Source organism: Staurois parvus, unplaced genomic scaffold (assembly GCF_062004578.1).
Source record: "Staurois parvus isolate SC_StPar_1 unplaced genomic scaffold, SC_StPar_1.0 ptg000090l, whole genome shotgun sequence".
Classification (NCBI taxonomy): Eukaryota; Metazoa; Chordata; class Amphibia; order Anura; family Ranidae; genus Staurois; species Staurois parvus.
Window position 1 is genome coordinate 25,507,318 of NW_028317886.1, and position 16,420 is coordinate 25,523,737.

At 44.2% G+C, this 16,420-nt stretch overlaps 2 protein-coding genes across 3 annotated transcripts in view; one reads left to right on the forward strand and one right to left on the reverse strand.

Annotated features, from left to right (window-relative positions):
• ABCE1 (ATP binding cassette subfamily E member 1) overlaps positions 1-4,514 on the reverse strand; it is a 46,584-nt gene extending 42,070 nt beyond the window's left edge. The window contains exon 1 of the mRNA XM_089670494.1: positions 4,342-4,514. The gene's annotated coding sequence lies outside the window, so the exon portion shown is untranslated. The remainder of the gene's footprint in view (positions 1-4,341) is intronic.
• Positions 4,515-4,577: 63 nt separating this feature from the next.
• The window catches only part of ANAPC10 (anaphase promoting complex subunit 10), a 125,732-nt gene continuing 113,889 nt past the window's right edge, over positions 4,578-16,420 (forward strand). The window contains exons 1-2 of one of the 2 annotated variants that reach the window (XM_089670495.1): positions 4,578-4,729; positions 13,918-13,979. The gene's annotated coding sequence lies outside the window, so the exon portion shown is untranslated. The remainder of the gene's footprint in view (positions 4,730-13,917; positions 13,980-16,420) is intronic. The other variant, XM_089670496.1, reaches the window with a different exon arrangement.

Here is a 16,420-nt window from a genome sequence, read left to right on the forward strand (position 1 = left end):
CGGTAACATCACTGGTGCACGCACTCTGAAAGGACAGCATATCGTGCTGGACCTTCAGAGCTCCGTGCCACAACCCAGGGCTCCCATGCGCATGTGCGGGAGTGATGTCATCATGGCCCCAGCCATTCATACAGCAGGAGCCCGCAAACCCTGAAGGAAGACCTGGAGGTGACAGCGCTGCACTGGAGGGCTCCGTGTTAAAGTAAGTGTCATAATGTACTAGTGTGTGCTGTATACTAGTGCATTATGACCTAAACCTGCAGGGGTTTACTACCGCTTTAAAAAAGATATCTTCATGCAATTAACAGGGCACAGATCAACTGGATAGCTGAACCAGGATCCAAAAAGTACTCTAAATTTCTGCTTTCTAGTATTCCCCCAAGCTGGTGGGCCATGTGGAACTGTGCTACGTTTCTAAAAATACCATGGCTCCTTGGCCAGCTCTGAGATCTGTAGTGGGGCCTATTAATGGCACAGAAAATGCATGTAATGTTTGACAGATATAACTATTATTATACAGGATTTATATAGCACCAACAGTTTGCTCAGCGCTTTACAATATAAAGGGAGACAATACAGTTCAATACAAGAGGGATAGGAGGGCCCTGCTCCTTGGAGCTTACAATCTAGGAGACTATAGTTATCCTTTAAAGCAACACTCACGTAAATAAGGGCTCAATACAAAAAGTGTTCCCTTTATACTCAACTCTTGGGCTGCTCTCACCACCAATCTCTGCCCTAGTGAAGAGAAACCAGTGGATAAAAAGTTTGAAGAATGCAACAAGTCCAGAAATGCCATTTACCTGGTCCCCCAGTGCCCACTGTGGTTTCTCCCACCAGCCCCTTCATTACCACAAGACACAGAAAGGGCAGAAGACACTCAAGTGTTGAATCCTGCAGCATTTTCACTACTCCAGTGTATACGGATGGAACCATGGTTGTCATTCAAGCTTGACTTCTAACATGTCTGCCTATGTTCTTCATTACATAAGGGGTGTTTTCAGCTCAGCTTAAAAGTGACATTTCTTGCAAGTAGAGTTAATTTTTCAGGTCTGTAGCACAATTAGTTGTAGGGCAAACTACTGCAGGCAAGCAGTGACTTTTAGCAAGAACATATTCTTAAAACTTTTCTTGCAAATTTACTAGTACTTATCAAGAAAAATAAAACAAAAAACAAAATGTTATTATGCCTACCAAACTGGCCAATGTTATTTAACATTTTAGGGTTTGCAAAACCAGCACAGAAGCACAAGCAGAGCAAAGCAACTGTTACACAAAGGCTGGAAAGATAAGAATGGGGGTGTAAGTTTTGTAGAGTGCAGCTATCTTATTAGTCAAGGGACAGCTGGACAGTTCCCTCTGCAGATGTGTCCCAGTAACAAATCAGCAGAGCTAGAGCTGAGCACTTATGCAATGTTATCAGATATTGTATGAAGCCATCATTTAAGGCGATAACTGAAAGAAAAAAAAAGCCATTGGCTCTTGCTACGGTCAGTCAAGTTCTGTGAGGAGTGCGTGGGAGGTGTGGCTTAGCAGCAATGTGTGTCTATGGACAAACACAGTCTGGCTTTGGGGCACCCCAGCAGTAGTGCCCCCTTAACACACTGCTTGCTAAGTGGGGACTTGAAGAGGACAGTGCCTGCAGGGGAACCCAGAACAGGTGGTAAGAGACCGCTCTGTACAGTCCAGAGCCCTGCACTGCACAGCACAAGTTGCCAGAAAGCTGCATTAAAAGCAAACATAAAAAATGCTGGGGGCCCTGAGAGGTTACAGTGGAAATAAACTCTGCTATATTTACCTAAGCTTCACCTATGCTATGTATGTTAGCTCACTCATCAGCATGTTCAGACAATTTGGAATGGCCAGAGCATGACGACAACTCCTGTGCATGCACTTTGGAATTAAAGAGAAGTGCAGGATTGGGTAAAAAAAACAAACATCTATAATCACCTACACAGAATCAATCTGATTCTGCATCTGTCCCCCGCTACCTCTAAACCGAGAACTGAGCGATCAAAATCCACTGACTGCTCAGTTCTTGGGTCTCCTCTGTGCTCTTCCCCCTCTAGCAGTCATTGGAGCGCCAAACTGTGGAGGGCGTGGAAACAGCTGGTTTAGGCTCTCAGCAGCATGCTGAGAGGTTGAAGTAGCTGCAGGTCAGGCATCTGGGTGGATCCCAACATTGTTGAAATCGCCTACAGAGCCTGGACTGGCTCTGTGATGCCAGCAGACAGCGGGATTTAGCTGAATGTGGGTTACAGAAGTGCAGAAATAAGTGCACTCCAGTGACTTACAGGAGAAGTATAGCCAAAAGAACTTTGGCCATACTTTAATTCATCCCAGGACCCAGGAGATGCTGGTACTGTACATTTTACACTTAAAGAACATTGTAAATGAGAAGTTAAGGGGGTTTTATGATAGAAAAGACAGGCAAGTTAACTGGCACTGGGTTTTTTTTTAGCAAGTCACTTTTGTCAGATTTTGGACTTGCATCCATTTGACACACTTCTGATATCATTCAAGGTATCTAGCCCTCCTTTTGAATGCATACATCCTTGAAGTGAACAAAAGCCCATTGACAATCTTACATTCACAGTGCACAGGGAAGTAAACTGAGGTGTACCTATGCTGCTTTTAATTTTAAAGCACAATGCAAGGGTTAACTGTTCATTATGTCTAGGGGTAGAGGACTAAAGAGTAATACTTGCCTTACTTCTCACTCCTGTAAGTTCCTTCCATCCTTGTAAATGCTTCCATAAAGGGAGAGCAGACAGCAGTGACTGTCACCAGCTCTCTGCGTACGGAGCACTGAGAGATCAGCAGTCTACGATTGCTCAGTTCTCAGTCCTAGAGCCGGCAGGGGACCGATACTGCATTTATCTAGGCAAGTATGATTTGTGTAAAAAAAAAAAAGAAGCAAACTTTTAATCGTTCCCTGTATTGTACATACTGAAATCCTGCCAACAGCCTGGAAGGTCATGGAGATGAGGACAGCACGTGGAATAATGTGAGAGTAGCACTGTATCGATAGGTGGACATCTTTTAGGGCTTGTGTCAATAGGCAAATGCAACTTTCTTTCAGCGGCATACAGCTTGCATTTCAGACACTTCTGAGGTTGTTCAGTGCTCTAACAGGTAGTGTGCAATGTCCACAGCTGCATTAAACTGCTGCTGCAATCCCATTAACTTATATGGGGAAAGGAAGAGTTCTGCCATTAACAAAATGCCATTGATGCGGCCCTTATGTTCAATACATTAAATGCTATATGAAGGATATGGGAAGTGGTGTCAAAACTATTATAAGGAGCCAATGAGCCCCACTATTGACAACTCATAGCAGTTTCATGTGATATGTAGGTGATAATGCAGGATTCACACTGCTGGTGGATGTAGTGGTATAGGGCAACCCAGACAGGGTTACGGGGCACACAACACCCAACATCCACACCGCCGGGGTACCACGCACCCAACATCCACACCGTCGGGGTACCACGCACCCAACATCCACACCGCCGGGGTACCTCGCACCCAACATCCACACCGCCGGGGTACCACGCACCCAACATCCACACCGCCGGGGTACCACGCACCCAACATCCACACCGCCGGGGTACCACGCACCCAACATCCACACCGCCGGGGTACCACGCACCCAACATCCACACCGCCGGGGTACCACGCACCCAACATCCACACCGCCGGGGTACCACGCACCCAACATCCACACCGCCGGGGTACCACGCACCCAACATCCACACCGCCGGGGTACCACGCACCCAACATCCACACCGCCGGGGTACCTCGCACCCAACATCCACACCGCCGGGGTACCTCGCACCCAACATCCACACCGCCGGGGTACCACGCACCCAACATCCACACCGCCGGGGTACCACGCACCCAACATCCACACCGCCGGGGTACCTCGCACCCAACATCCACACCGCCGGGGTACCTCGCACCCAGCATCATGTTGGTGGGGCACATTGCCTCTTTGATCAATTGACTCTCCTTTCTGGGGGAAGACTAGTATACAGTCACAGTATGAAATCTGCACACGGCCTGCTGTGCTAAGTACTAGTCACCCATTGAGCTCAGTACAGCAGATCTATCTGCCATTTTACCGCCCGTGTATACCCATCCTTGCAGTCTTGCACTGTACCCCTGCACCTTCCTGTGAACACGAAGCAGTACTATGCGGTACTCCCATCACCAGTCTATCTTAGCCCACTACATGCAGCTTAAGGGGTAACTAGTCAAGTCAGAGAGAGCAGCCGGTGACTCACTCCCCAGCTTCGACCGACCACTCAGACCAGCTGGCGGGCCGTATAAGCCACTTACCGGTGATAGGACGGGGAGGGGAGTTGCTGCCCCTGTGGCTGCTTGTTGGGAGAGGGGAGACCCGTCGGAAGATCTCCTCCTTCTCTCGGTGGTCTCTCTTGCTCTCCTCCCCGGGCAGCAACGTGCAAACCACACGAAAAGGAACCGGCCAAGATGGCCGCCACTGACCCTCCCTCCCGCACTGCCGGCGTGCAGCGCCGCGTTTCACCGTGGAACGCAGGCTCTCTCGGCGCACATCGGTGAGTCGCGGAGATGACCTCATCAGGAAGCGTCTAGCTCTCAGAGACTGCTGGCGGTTATGCAGGGAGCCGTTTGAAGTTGCATTGGTGGTGCCGGTGATGAAGTGAGCACTGTGAGCAGACTGCATATAATCTCCGCACAAGACAGAGTAAGCTCGCCATGAGGAGACTGTGAGAGCTGCTGTCATCCTTCATTTCAGTCACAATGTTGACGTCTTCCTCTGGTTCAAGAGGATCTGTACCCTGGAAAGGGGAAAAAAAAATAAAAGTCAGCAACTGCAAATATTGGAGCTGCTGACTTTTAATAGAAGGACACTTAGCTGTCCAGGGGTCCAGCACTGTCCTCACCCGGGCCTGTTCCTTGCCAATCTTCAGTTCCCCAGTGTATGTGCACCAAGGGAAGCTGGCTGTGGCTGCTCGCTGTGCATGCAGGAGCCGTGCATTATGAATGATCCCACAGACTGCTGGGATCTGTGATGTGTCCCAGAAGTCTGCAGGAAAAGAGGGGGGGAACTTCAGTCTAGGTCGGTAGTCCCCAAACTGTGGCTCTTTTCTTTTCTTTTATCTGGCCCTTGGGGCATTATTCCTACCACTGACACCATTGATGGGGCACTATTCCTTCCACTGACACCAATAACAGGGCACTTTTCCTTGCACTGCCACCAGAGATGGGACACTATTCCTCCCACTGATACCAATGATGGGGAACCATTCCTCCCACTGATACCAATGATGGGTCACCATTCCTCCCACTGATACCAATGATGGGTCACCATTCCTCCCACTGATACCAATGATGGGCCACAATTTATTCCACTGATACCAATGATGGGGCACCATTCCTCCCACTGATACCAATGATGGAGTACCGTTCCTCCCACTGATACCAATGATGGGGCACCATTCCTCCCACTGATACCAATGATGGAGTACCATTCCTCCCACTGATACCAATGATTGGGCACCATTGCTCCCACTGATACCAATGATGGGGCACCATTGCTCCCACTGATACCAATGATGGGGCACCATTCCTCCCACTGATACCAATGATGGGGCACCATTGCTCCTACATACCAATGATGGGGTACCATTGCTCCCACTGATACCAATGATGGAGCACCATTGCTCCCACTGATACCAATGATGGGGCACCATTGCTCCCACTGATACCAGTGATGGGGCACCATTGCTCCCACTGATACCAGTGATGGGGCACCATTACTCCCACTGATACCAATGATGGGGCACCATTCCTCCCACTGATACCAGTGATGGGGCATTATTTTTCCCACTATTGATGGGGCATTTTATACTCCCATTGACACCAGAGTATTTTCTACTTATTCCCACTGGCCACAGTTCAGCCCCCTGAAGGACCATAAACTGGCCCTTTATTTAAAATGTTTGGAGACCCCTGGCCTAGGTGATCTAAATGGGAGCGGGTACCTACCAAAACTAGGTACCCACTCCCCCCAAAAACGTATGTGCCAAATGTGGTGGGGGCATAAAGCAGAACTAAAACCCCCCTTACTTTTTCAGCTATGTAATGATTTGACAGTTTGGTTGACATCACAAGCAAATGTGACAGCTAGTCAACCCAACATGCCTGGAATATAACTGTTTTTTAAAACTGTTAAATCTATGGGTTGATTTCCACTTTGAGTCCTGGTTCACACCAATGCAGTGCGGAAAACCCTGCACTGGCATTGCATTTATGCGATCTGGTGCCGGTGTCAATGGTAAATTAATGACACCCCGAAACAGATTGCAAAACATGCTTTGACTGCCAGAAATTGCATCACATGGGTGAGAACACCCATGTGATGAGATTCAGGAGCGGATTTAAAAATGGGCCCTGCACCTTTTTTGGTGTGTATGCGATGCAATTTGAGCCATACAAAATGAATGTCTCAAATCGCACCACACAGACATTTGCAAGTAGTTCGCAAAGGAATGCAGCGCAATTCCTGTGCGAATTACATGCGGTGTCTCGCACCGCATAGTGTGAACTCGGGCTAAAGAGTTAGTTCACCTTTACCAAAAAATTGCCTATGCAGATAAGGGGTGTCTGTAGATAAAAGCAAACTGTGCAGCTCTGACTAAAGTTGAATAATACCCTTGCTATAGGAGTACGCCATTTATGTACCTCATGAAGCCTGACTGGAATTCTCCCAGGACAATGCTAAGCCAGGCCTAGTCATTCCTGCCACCTCCACCATCACAGGAGTGAGCTCTCAGATGCTGAGCTCAGTGCTACTGTATCGGGGTGGAGGGTGGTCTGAATTGGAGAAAAAGCTCACTCCTGTGATGGTGGGGGTGAGCAGTAACGACCAGGCCTCCACTTAGCAACGTCCTAGCAACATCCTGGGTGTATTCCAGTCAGGCTTCATGAGGTATGTAAATGGCCTGCACCTATAGCAAGGACATTATTCAACTTTAGTCAGAGACACACAGTTTGTTTTATCCACAGACGCCCCTTACCTGCTTAGGCAGTTCTTTGGTGAAGATTAACCATCTATCTAAGGGCCCAGTCCCACAAATGCAGTCCAGTGCCTTTTATATTCTGCATTAAAAAGACATGGATAGTAGGTTATATGGTTTCCAATGGTATAGTTCACACCATTGCGGTCAGCTCCAGTATGTTCCAGTTCCTGAAAAATAGTAGAACATGTTGCATTTTCTTCTGCTCTGAACTGTACTGGAATGCCGTAAAATGTTGGAAAAAAAAAAACGCACCAGAATGCACCAGTATGCTCATGTCCTTATTTAAGGTGAAGAAAAAAAAGGGGAAAAATGCACCGGAACACATCAAAAACCGGCATGTAGAAACGCATCCGGACTGTGTTTCTATGGTGTGAACTGGCCCTAAGAGTAACTGTCAATGTTATGAGAACAAGAGATAAGTTAAACCTTCCAACGGGGACACCTGTTCTGGTGACGACTGTATGTGAAGGAATTTCAAGCAGAAAGTTGGCATCACGTGTTCTAGTTCATAAGATCTTTATTTCGTTCCAACATGTGTGGTTCTTTTATGCGTTTTCAATGCATTTCAGGCCTGTTTCACACCAATGCAGTTTGCGTTTTGTAGTTTTTTGCAGTGCGTTTTTTGATGCAGTTTGCATTTTTCGAATGTTTTGGGTTTTTTGGCCAACTTGTTCCAGGGCAGGTTGAAAATGCAACGTGTGCGTTTTTGATGCGTTTTCAGTGCACTTCAGCCCTTGTTCACACTAATGCAGTTTGCGTTTTGGCATTCATGTTTTTTACAAGTTTTTTTATGTTTTTTTTTATTTATTTATTTTTTCTGGCCAATTGGTTGCAGGGTAGATTATAAATGCATTAAAAGCAACACATGCGCTTTGATGGGTTTTCAATGCATTTCAGGCCTGGTTCACACCAATGCAGTTTGCGGTTTGTTCATTTTGCAGTGCGTTTTGCTTATTTGACACGTTTGTTGATGTGTTTTTTAAAAATGCAAAACACATAAAACACGCATCAAACGTGTGAAAACATGTAAAAACTGCACTACATAAATATAAAGGGATGTATTTTTTTAAAGCCAAAAGTGCTGCAAAAACTGCTCAGTGTAAAAGAAACCTATTGGCCGAAAAAGGTCCTGAAAATAAAGTCATATTCATTTAAATTCATGATATTAACTTTTAAAAGTCAAATATAATACAATGATTTATTTATATATATAAAAACTGTCCATTTCGGGTTTTCGGCCAAATGCATTCTGAATTTTTGCTTTTGGTTCAAGAATTTTTATTTCGGTGCACCACTAATTACATAGATTTTTTTTTTTGCCTAGTTTACATTTTCCAGTGCTTTCTGGGGAGCCACACAGGCCACGTACAACTTGGCAAGTGATTGGCTGTACTCAGCCATTTTTTGTAAATTCTGATGATGATTTCCTGCATGGGCATCTTAATGTATTTCCCAAATGCGGAAGTTCAGACAAGCATGTGTGGTGTAAACCCTGATGCAAAAAAGCATTGGCGGTTTCCAGAGTATGGCTGTGTACAGCCACTCACTTGAATGATAAGGCTGTATTCGGCACCCTGCGCCTTGGAAAGAATATGCATAAAAAATGCCTATAATAGTTTGTGTGCATGAACTCTTACAATAATGATCATGTATTCAGGTAGCACACAGGAAGGAGTTTTTACCAAACAGCAGCAGGTAAAGATCTGCTATAAATCTTTGCAATATACAGTGCACCAGAAAGTATTCACAGCGCTTAACTTTTGCCACATTTTGTTATGTTACAGCCTTATTCCAAAATGGATTAAATTCATTTTTTTCCTCAACATTTTACAAACAATGCCCCATAATGACAATGTGAAAGAAGTTCGTTTTGAAATCTTTGCAATTTATTAAAAATTATAAAAAGCCTTTGCCATGACACTCAAATTTGAGCTCTGGTACATCCTGTTCCCGCTGTTCATCCTTGAGATGTTTCCACAACTTGATTGGAGTCCACCTGTGGGAAATTCATTCCATATGATATGATTAGGAAAGGCATAAACCTGTCTATATAAGATCCCACAGTTAACAGTGTATGTCAGAGCACAAACCAAGCCATGAAGTCCAAGGAATTGTCAGTAGATCTCCGAGACATGATTGTATCAAGGCACAGATCTGGGGAAATTTCTGCAGCATTGAAGGTCCCAATGAGCACAGTGGCCTCCATCATCCGTAAATGGAAGAAGTTTGGAACCACCAGGAATCTTCCTAGAGCGGGCCGCCTGGCCAAAATGAGTGATTGAGGGAGAAGGGCCTTAGCCAGGGAGGTAACCAAGCACCCGATGGTAACTCTGAAAGAGCGCCAGCTTTTCTCTGTGGAGAGAGGAAACCTTCCAGAAGAACAACCATCTCTGCAGCACTCCACCAATCAGGCCTGTATGGTAGAGTGGCCAGATGGAAGCCACTCCTCAGAAAAAGGTAAATGGCAGCCTGCCTGGAGTTTGCCAGAAGGCACTGGAGGGACTCTCAGACCATAAGAAACACATGGTCTGATGAAACAAGGATTGAACTCTGGCCTGAATGCCAAGCGTGTCTGGAGGAAACCATGCACCGCTCACCACCTGGCCAATACCATCCCTACAGTGAAGCATAGTGGTGGCAGCATCATGCTGTGGGGATGTTTTTAGTGGCAGGGACTGGGATACTAGTCAGGATCGGAACAAGAGAATGCAGCAATGTACAGAGACATCCTTGATGAAAACCTTTTCCAGAGCTCTCTGGATCTTAGACTAGGGCGACGGTTCATCTTTCAACAGGACAACGACCCTAAGCACACAGCCCACATAACAAAGGAGTGGCTACGGTGGCCCAGCCAGAGCCCAGACTTGAACCTCATTAAACATCTCTGGAGAGATCTGAATGTGGCTGTGCACCTATGCTCCCCATCCAACCTGATGGAGCTTGAGAGGTACTGCAAAGAAGAATGGGAGAAATTGCCCATAAATAGGTGTGCCAAGCTTGTAGCATCATACTCAAAATGACTTGAGGCTGTAATTCGTGCTAAAGATGCTTCAACAAAGTATTGAGCAAAGGCTGTGAATACTTATTGTAATGCCTATGAAATGTGTTGGCCTTGGGCCCTTTGTTTCTTGGGTAATTTTTCCAATAAAGCATTGTTGCCCAAATGCCAGGGTCATGAGAGGTGCCTTGATGTAATTTCTCTCATGCCAAAGGAACAGAGTCACAAAATATTCTGCTGAGAGCAAGATAAAAATTGTTTATGGAAATTGAACGTGTTTATGACATCTAGTATGTCACATTAGAAGATAAAAACCTGTTTAAAGACGTCTACTTCCTTGAGAAGGTAGAAATCCTTAAGTTTGGGGTAGATGAGTAGACGTTTAGGGTAAATAAGAAGCAAAAATTTGACTTTTCAGATAACGAATATGGTGGTTGAACGTGACTTTGTTATCCTCGCGGAACCCTTCTGCTAGCTCCTCCTATGCTGGGTGTGGCGCCCGCCCACTATTGGACAGCTTTCAGAAAATTGGTTTAAAAGCCGGGGGTCCAGGCAAGACCAGTAGGAAAGCCCCCCTAGTGGCCAGAGGACGCTCTGATGCTGGTATTTTTGCCAAGGCTTTATGGGCTCATCGACTGGTCATGCCTACGGCTTCCCCGTAACCCCCTGAGCAGTATAGTTCCGATGGGATTTGTTCCTCCCAGCTTCTAACAAAGCTTTGGTAATGTGTTAATTCTATGCTGTGATGTGTCTATTTCATGCTGTAATGCTCACATTATTATTGGTGTGTGTTGTTATGCAGATTGTGATGACTATAGGACATATATCCTCCTGTGTGTCATGTGATAATAAAAGTGGAGGTTGACAGTGCATAAATATTGCAGTTGGATTCTGTTATTTCTTGGAGCGCCGGCTGAATGCTATAATGTGCCACGGCAGGTATTCATTTGGTAGATGGTCTTTCACATGCGTAGAATATGTAATGGTTTAAATGCTTAAAAGGTACCTGCATGACTACATGTTGATTGTGTGCGTGTATATGACTTGATTTTAGTTATTGCACCCAGCATTTGTATTACACTTATGTACACGTGTTTTTTTATTTTTAATAAATTTCAAAACAAACTTCATTCACGTTGTCGTTATCGGGTATTGTTTGTAGATTGTTGAGGAAAAAAATGAATTTAATCCATTGTGCAATAAGGCTGTAACATAACAAAAGTGGCAAAAGTTAAGCGCTGTGAATACTTTCTGGATGCACTGTATAATACAAACATGGCATTACAGACATCTGTTATGTGAGACACTTTATTAATTATGCTCTGTAATTTAATATGTTTTTCTTTATCTGTAAGAATACAGATGTTATTAAAATTATTATAATTATTAATATTTTGTGGACTAGGCCTGTGAAACTGGAATAGTCCTGTAAAACCAATGATAGTTGGCATCTTAGTACATTTTTTTTTTTTCTTGGATTAGACTCATTGTAGTATCTTTAGCAGATGTTTGATCTTTTGTATAGTGTACTCTGTGTTTAATTATGAAAATGTTTCATACAAATTTTATAGAGAAGATTATGTTTGTTTGGATACTTTCAGTGTGGAATAACAGTGTAATATAATTGAATATACAGGTAGTTACTTTGACTTTATAGTATAGAAAAAGAAAATCTACTCTATCAGTGTGACAGTTACGTTTAATATTAGAGAATAACCATTTTTTTTCCTCTTTATTAGAGAAGTAAAATGATTCTACAATATATGCTAGATGTCTCTTTGGGCGGGTGATGTAGTGTTGTGGCACACCCATGGAGACAGCACAGACTGGGGCAGGTGGTGCAAGGAAATACTTGTGATTCAGCATAAGGTGTCCATGTGTAACAATAGGGTGGATGTGACAGCTGCTATGTGCAAAGGAGGAATTGCAGACTGGCTAGTGGTCAAAGGTGCATTGGCTCCTGCAGAGGTTTATCCCCTCCAGTCAGAAGGACCAGATAAGGATGCATATATAGCAGAAGTTTTGTCCACCGTCCAACAGCTGAATAATGTCCAGTGCCAAAATGGCAATGTAACTGGTGGGATAAATGAGACATCTGACCGCTTCAGTGAATGAGCCCCTCCATGTCTCTGACAAAGAAAAAGTCCCTATAAAGGTCAGAGGTCTCTCTGCCAAATGCAACCATGGGGAGCATTTCTGCTAGTGCAGTCCAAAGTGCTGCTGAGCCATGGTTGTTAGAAGGCGTGTACTGCCTCATTCACTATACCTCATAAGAAGGAAGGGTTTGGAACAGATGTTGCAACAGCAGAGATTCTGGCTGTCAACCGTAAAAAGGTACAGGTTAAGGTACCCAAAGATATTCTGAAAGACAGTACCTATGGTATTGGGAATTTTGACCATGAAATGTGTAATCTGTTAATGAATGTTGCAAACAATGGTTTGGTTGCTAGGGGTAGCCTTAACAGGGTTGATGGACCTGGAAAACCACCAGCGTTGAGAAAAACAGGTAACAGTGTCAGAGAAGCCAGAGCTCCCTCACAAAATGAGGATAAGCCCAGGAACCTCCATGAGAAGAGGGAGAAGGCTTAGTGTGAAGAACATTGGGACCCCATTGAGAGACAGGGTAAGGAGTACTTGAAAGCATACATGGTTAAAGTGTTGAGCCTACGTGTCTAACAGCTGGTACGGAGGTGTCCCAACCAGAGTGACAGGTTCATGTGTTCCACCCTCTGGATCGAAACAAGAATGTCAGTGGGGAGGATGTGACAGTGCTAGGCCCTGCCACTGTGTGAGGATAGGCAGAAAATACACAGGATTCTTGGGGGGGGGGGAGGGAGGAACCTTCAGTCCTATGTTCAACTTGTATTGGAGACCTGCAGGTTGCATTAATATGCAGGTATGCATGCTCATTATAAGCCAAGCCTGAGCATAGTTCAGGGCTCCCATTTTGGTGACCTAGCCCTGTCAGGAGAGAGAGAGAGATGCATGTTCCAATTGACTGCACCCCATGTTGGGAGTATTTCTTGTCTGCAGGACTTGGAGAGTCAGAACAGCTGCTTATGTCTGTGTAGACTGAGAAAGCTAAGGTGGCTAGTGAGTAGGGGACTGGAGGGAGCCTGCAAGTCTCAGGAGGAGTGTAAGAATCCAGGGTCCCTGGAGAACCAGAGGCCAAGGAGTGGATCTGTGTAGCAGGGGTGCTGTATCTGTTCCAGCTGATTGAGCCTAAAGGGGTTGGGTGAGACTGGTCTAAGAGACCAAAGTAAAGACAGCAGGGGTGCTGCTGATGAGAGCAAGTTGGCTTGACATTTTCAGTTGACTGTTTTGTGAAGTTGAAATCTCTGCGTGGGTAACTTTGTTAACTTTTCTATTTGTTTTAATGAAAGTAGGCTCGCAAGGCCCTAAAAACCCATGAGTTCGAAGTGGCATGTTTACCACATGAGCTAATAAGTCCTCATGTGACACCCTCTAATCTTTTTCCTAGACCTGGTACTAGTCATTAAATCCCCCCCCCAAAAAAGAAAGAAGATTGTTGGACTATCTCCAGGGTCCATGCTATGGTATTTTTTTTTCTTTCAATGTAGATCCCAAAATGAAATGGTTCTCTCTACCACCGTAGTCCAGGGAAGCTTTTATGGGGATTGAATGACTAGTACCAGGTATTCATATAGCAAACATGCAACAAATTTTCACAGCGCATTACATATTTTGCATTCAGATTTATCCCTGTCCACCTTACAATCCATGTATGTTTTCCTATTATTATAAAAAAATGAACTAGGAAGTACCATAGTTTAGTGCCTTCTTTATATCACTTTATAACTTTTACTGTCTATTCTTTTCTTTTTCCATCAGCTTGTCTACTCTGGTCTACATCTCATACTGTATTACGCAGTCACTTAAGGAAGCAGAACCAGGTTTGTAGACTTCACATTTGTTTTTTCTGCTTTATATTTTCCTTATGTATGTAAAGACATTTTCTGTATGTAAAGACACTTTCCGCTTTTGGGCATTTGTTCTTAGCTATTCCCTTTCTAAATATTTACATGTGTAAACTAATTTTATCCATGACAAAGTAACACTGGACTGCTGTATTGATCTTTCACTTGTATTTTCATCAACAAGGGGGCATCTTACTACCATATCACCAACAAGGGGGCATCTTACTACCGCACAGAGATCTAGATCAGTGGAAAACTGTTCCAAAGTTCATCCAAAACAAAAAATGTCACAGCTGAATCTGGATATCATTTGCACCTTTGCATTTCTTGGTAACGCATGCAATATCATGTGTGATGCCGGTTGTGTCAGCCTTTGAATAGGCCCTCAACACACCTCAATTCATCAAATAATACACCTGTGCTTTTAGTAGACCTTAATTTGTGAAACAATGCAGCTACATTTTTTTCTGCAACATGGCACGGCCCAGCACAGAGCATTCACATCTGTGCGATATGGTGCGCTACATTGGTGATTACCTTTTTTTTTTTTTTTTCTTACTGTATGTTTGTTTGGATTCCTTTTAAATGGAAACATGCATATACAGTACAGTATGTTGCTGTACATTGTGTTGGTGTGGGTTTTAGCACTTGCTACGCATAGATGTGAATGCAACCTTTTTCAACTGCTGGATTGCTCAAAATCTGTCAGACATTGGAGAGGTGCTTTCTTCTACTTCCCCTCCCTGTACCCAAAATCTCAGTTCTCTGGCCCTTGTCTTTATAGTATGGTGATGCAGAAAAGCCCTTGTTGATTTTAACCATTAAATACTCTGTCCACATTAAAGAAAAAAGTTTTGTCTTTAGAAGTACTTTCTTTTCCATTGAGTTATACAGAGTCTTAAATCTTCAGGTTACACTGTCGCATTGGGAAGATTGAACTCTGCCAAACAATAAAACTGTAGGCCAGCCCAGGATAAACCCTCCTCATGCCAACATGCCTCAGTTTTTTGTTTTTTTTGTAGTGTCCCAGGAGGACAGATTATCTTTTCTTCAGCTCTGATGTGTTAAAGACTAACCTAAATTTTCCAAATAATTTTCCAGGACAGAATAGGAGAGTGGTTTCATCCACCTAAACAGGAAACACGTCACTCATGATTATAAAAGACCAGAGCTGACCAGCCTGCACAGTTCATTGTGTTTCCTTAGGCCTGCATTAAAATTAGATTATGATATTTTGATATGTTTCTTAGACCTTCATGCTAGGCTGCAGGGGCCTCCTTGGCTTTTCAGTCCTACTTCTTGCAGGAACAGTGGGCCTGGCAGGTTGGTAGTGGGGCTTGAGTGGCTAAGAGTATTCTGAAGGGTCCTCTCCCTAAAAATTTAGGAGTCTTTCTCAGCTGGAGAAGGAGCATCCATACCTATGTACCATACCATGTATTGCAGCAAATCAATACTAAGGCCTCATGCACACTGGCTATTTAGCCCTGGGGCATGAGCTCCAGTGTTTAGGTGCGGGTAGAAGATGCAGGCGCACAGTCCGGGCCCTCTACTGCCAGCCTATCAAACTTTATGAGAGGCCGACATCTGCTGTGGCCAAATAGCGCACCATGCATATTTAAATTTAGTGCAGCATATGCCCAGGGATGTATGCCTGAAATGCAGCCTGCTTGCATTCCAGGCTTTTATACCTGGGTACATACTGCACGAAACAAACCACTTGGTCCTCTTCAGCCAATTCCAGGCCTTCGATAGGAACTGCCCTAGTAGGTATTTTCTCACTTGTCCTCTCCTATTCTGTTCTGAAAGATAACTTGTGAACACAAAGTTAGTTACCTGGTAACATCCAGGACAGGAAAGTAGGGAATTCCCTCCGTGGTTGATTGTATGTGATTTTATGTCCAATGATAGACTTGTCTTTAGTTCTTGTTAATTACTGGGGCTGCTGATCTGCTTTGACCTTTTTTAATTGTGGATGATGAGTTTACTGCCTTAGGTGGACAGAGACACTCTCTGTTGCCAGTGTCAAATATCTCACTAGTTTTGTGTTGTCCTCTTTCACAATAAAAAAAAAATACAAAAAAGTGAAGTTTTATTACTCAAATAGGTTCTTTATCAATATCAGTGATCATTAAGTTATGATCCGCCTGACGTTTTCTGCTTCTTAGCTATCCTTATTATTAGTGCATTTTATATGTTGCCCAAGACAATTCCTCTTCTTCCAGTGTGGCCCAGGAAAGTCAAAAAGTTGAACACCCCTGCTATAGAGTGTCAGTTGAAGTGGAACTACACTGCATCTGAGCACCACAAATCAAAAACGCTATGTAATTATTTTTTAGTATTCAAAGCACACTCGCCCATCTATTTCTCCATGCTTTATTTTTCTGAGAAATTACTTTGAAAAACACCCCCTAACATTT